The sequence below is a fragment of the Oryzias melastigma genome, linkage group LG11 (assembly GCF_002922805.2).
Source record: "Oryzias melastigma strain HK-1 linkage group LG11, ASM292280v2, whole genome shotgun sequence".
NCBI lineage: Eukaryota > Metazoa > Chordata > Actinopteri > Beloniformes > Adrianichthyidae > Oryzias > Oryzias melastigma.
The window spans coordinates 24,310,037-24,313,940 of NC_050522.1; the positions used below are offsets into that span (position 1 = coordinate 24,310,037).

Here is a 3,904-nt window from a genome sequence, read left to right on the forward strand (position 1 = left end):
TTCCTACAAGTTTACTTGAATCTGTGAACAAACTTTATTTCAATGTTTCCACTACGTAAATCATGTTTAAGTCAGTAAAGTACATATTGTCATGCAGCCCTCCATCCTCCTGCTGCCTTCACACAAATCAGTTGTTTGTTTGCCTTCTTAAACATGAAACACATGGTTAGATGGCACACAAGACAAACACTATATATGTGCATATATTTTATATTTATTTGATAACTAAAGGTTGACTGCTGCATAAATTATTCCTTATATTTCCATCATGAAACATGCTCGCCTCTCAGCTCTGCTGTCAAGCTGCTCACCTGCCTCTGCTTTTTTACCTCCTACATCGTTGCAATGCCACATACTTCGGGAGAAAAGGTTTGCTTTTGTAAAACAGTAAGTTATCTTTCTGAAAAATATTTTAAATTAAATTTAAAATTAAAGCTATGAGCCCACATTTGATGTGACCAACTGATGTAAAATCCATTGTTTTCAAAATAACAGCTTTTCTGTTGGTTTTATCTCCATAGCACCTTTTGGTCACCTGGTGATACCGAACAGATAGATGTAAGTTTCAGAAGAATCGTCAAAAGTACATTTTTGGATTTCCTTAGCAACAAAGGTTTTTGTTAGCCACGCCCACATTCCTAAAAATTTTCATCTCCTATTTTATATAATTTTGTTCAACTTCTGATTGAGATCCATGCTTTACATTTTCACAATTTTCTGGTAAATAATGTGCAAGTAGTAGGAGAACGCCACTTTTGCTAGCTCGCCACGCGCACGCCGTTCAAAATCTACAACTTCTAATTGCAACATTTTTGCACAATTGCTTCCCAATGATGCCCAAGAAGTTAGAGGACAAAAATCTTGAGGATGAGTTTTTGTTTGTAGCTGGTACAAAAGTTTTTTTTTTTTTTTTACTTAAGATGGCGGCCTCTTCCAAAGGGTCAAAGGTCAACAAAACTTCTGTGATTGTTGTAGACTTAATTTTAAGTTTTCCTCTTTCTGCTCCAATGTCATTTGTATTATTTTGCGGAAAGTAAATACATAAAATATTTTAGTCAATGAATACGTCTGAAATATGTCTGTATTTTATGACCAAGTATTGAAAAAAATCTTAACTCCTTTAAGGATTAATAAATAAAGTGATTTAATACAAAATAATAAAATACATAAGAATTCTGTCACTAAAATTAGTATTTTCCCACAGACCATAATAGTAATGCATATCTGCATCCTCGTAGGATGCTTATTTGAAGTAAAGACTTCTGGTTTGTGTCTGCCAAATATAGAAGTCTTTTATTTTGAAGTCGAAAGCTCTTTTTTTGTTTCCTCTTTTCTGTTAAACTAAATTTTCCAAATACATTTGTTGTCTTAATTTATCTGTCGGAGCAGCCGCTTTAGGAAAGTAGTGGAAGGATTTTTTACTTGACATGTGTCAGGAAAGAGGAGAGAATCCAGTAGTTTTTCAAAATAAAACTTCCTTCAGAATTAGATTATGAATTAAATTGAAAATTTTTTATTTTTTTTTTTCATCTGTCCAATGGACCGTTGCTAACAATACGTGGGTTAGGGACAACTGGTCCAGAAAACTGTCACAATTGAAAGAATGATTCCTAGACTTTAATCTATTTTTGGCACCATTTAGTTTCCTTAGAATGGACTAAACGTTGATTTTAGTTCACTGTAATTCTGTATTTTCATAACTTTTTAATAAGATCATCTGAGAAAAACAGCATTACATCATCATTTCTGTCAGAAAATGTCCTTTAAGTTTTAGTCTTCGTCCTTAATATTATGGGATGTGTGGAGTAATCTCCAGGACGGGGGCTTTTTCTCCCACAGGTTTAGTCGGCGGCTCTAACACCCCTGAAGTGGGTAATGGGGAGCTTCAGGAGGCTTTTCTGGCGCCGCTTTTGCTCTTGAGCCGATGTGCCGGTTAGGACCGGAGCGAGGGCTTGTGATGGTTCTGGAGCGCTGGAGTGATGCCGACGCATTTTTTAGCCTCCGACGCTCCGCCATTGGAGCAGAAATGACAGTATGGATGCAGAGTTTGTTCTGAAATAACAATATGTCAGAACAAAACGCAGTTGAGATTAAAAACATAATTAATCAGTTCATAAAACATGTATGCAATATTGATTATCAGCTTGTGATCAGGTTAAAGTGAAACAGGAGACATGATCAATAAATCAGGTTTTAAAGAAACTCCATAAGAAGCAACATCTACAGCTTCATCTCATTCAATATTCTAACTTAATTACTCCCATTTTCCTGTTTTCTGTTGACATTTGAGTAGAAACGCTGAAAAAATCAACACTGAACCTCATAAATAAAAGCTCAGAAGCTTGTCGTCTGAGTTTGTCCCCTGATACGTCAGGCGGGGTCATCCGTGGAGTTTATTAAAGAAAAATGTGCTTATGAAAGTTGTCACTTCTGATTTAGAAAATAAAAAGTTTAAAAATTATAATAACCTGAATCAAATTTTAATTTTAAGAATGATGTGGATGGTTGGAGAGTGAATGGTGTTAACCTTCAAATGAACCCTGATGTGGTTCAGCAACAGTGTGAAGGCTAATGGACTGTTCTGAGGACCACAGACAGTTAGTTGTGTGAGTGGGAATTATTGAAAAATCAATGAAAAAAATGAAATTTATTACAAAAAAATGTCAATAACATACTAAGGAAAAAACATTCTTTTTAGAAATATAGAAAACAAGATATTTTTTCCATGTTATAAATGAAAAAAATCCACCAATGGAACTAGAACAATTTGTCCTAAAAAGATTTCTTCAAATAATTTAATAAAGAAATATTTTATAATATTTAAGGACTAAATGTAATTTTTAAATTACCTAAACACTCTGAAGTTATTGAAAATTGTATATTTATTGCATATAGCTCTAATAACTGGAAATATTGTCTTTAAAAAGTTTTACAACTTTAAAGTACATACATTTGTTTTTTGTCTTCAAAAAATATTATATCACGATCAAATGACTTAACAAGAATTTTAATATGTATTTGCTTAAAACAGCTAAAATCTAATATAATTAGGGGTGTAAAGGATCGGATTGTGTCACTGTTTTAGGGTCACGATTCGGATCATTTTTTGGATCAGTAAAAAGGGGGAAAACTAGTAAAGAAACAAGAAGACAAAAGCTGAAATTACTTTTTTTGAAAAGCTTTAACATAAATATTTGAGAAAACAAATAAATATAATAGCACATCATTGAACTTTGAACATAAAAGTGTATAACATTTAGTTTCTGGTTACATTTACACATCTGGAGACCAAATCTACAAAACGAATGCTTCATATGCAATTTTACCCCACCCCCAAATGTCCAAATTAAATCTTAAATGAAAAAATTAAACTTGCATTATTTTTGGTATTAACTGTAGTATTGAAACTAAACGTGGGAACATTTAAATATTTCAAATAATGATTATTATCCGTGGTACATGTCCAGACGACTAACTGCCATGCCCGCTTATCCGAGCGAATTTTAATCCTTTTCGCTTGCTATACTGCCCTGCCTTGACTGCATGTTCAAGTAACGAAGCAGTGGCGGCGGTACAGTACGCTAACGCCCCTCACCGGGAGATCTGAACCCAGAGACGGAGACGTGCAGTGATGCTTTTATTCAGCTCCTAAAAATAAATGAGCTGATCTCTCAGTATCTGCGTCCAACATGACGAGTTTGAGAAAATGAACAACATGTATATATATGTATATATATGTATGTATGTGTATATATATGTGTGTATATGTATGTGTGTGTATATATGTATATATACAGTATGTGTATATTTGTGTGTATATATATATACATATGTATGTATGTGTGTATGTATGTATGTATGTGTGTATATATGTTGTATATATACAATATGTGTATATTTGTGT

At 33.4% G+C, this 3,904-nt stretch overlaps 1 protein-coding gene and 1 long non-coding RNA gene across 3 annotated transcripts in view; one reads left to right on the forward strand and one right to left on the reverse strand.

Moving 5' to 3' along the window:
* The window catches only part of samd12 (sterile alpha motif domain containing 12), a 156,935-nt gene that overhangs the window by 89,149 nt on the left and 63,882 nt on the right, over window positions 1–3,904 (forward strand). The gene's annotated exons all lie outside the window — the stretch shown is intronic.
* Window positions 1–3,904, reverse strand: part of LOC118599399 — a 5,684-nt gene continuing 1,780 nt past the window's right edge. Inside the window, exon 2 of the long non-coding RNA XR_004948733.1 lies at window positions 1–2,052. This is a non-coding gene — a long non-coding RNA (uncharacterized LOC118599399). The remainder of the gene's footprint in view (window positions 2,053–3,904) is intronic.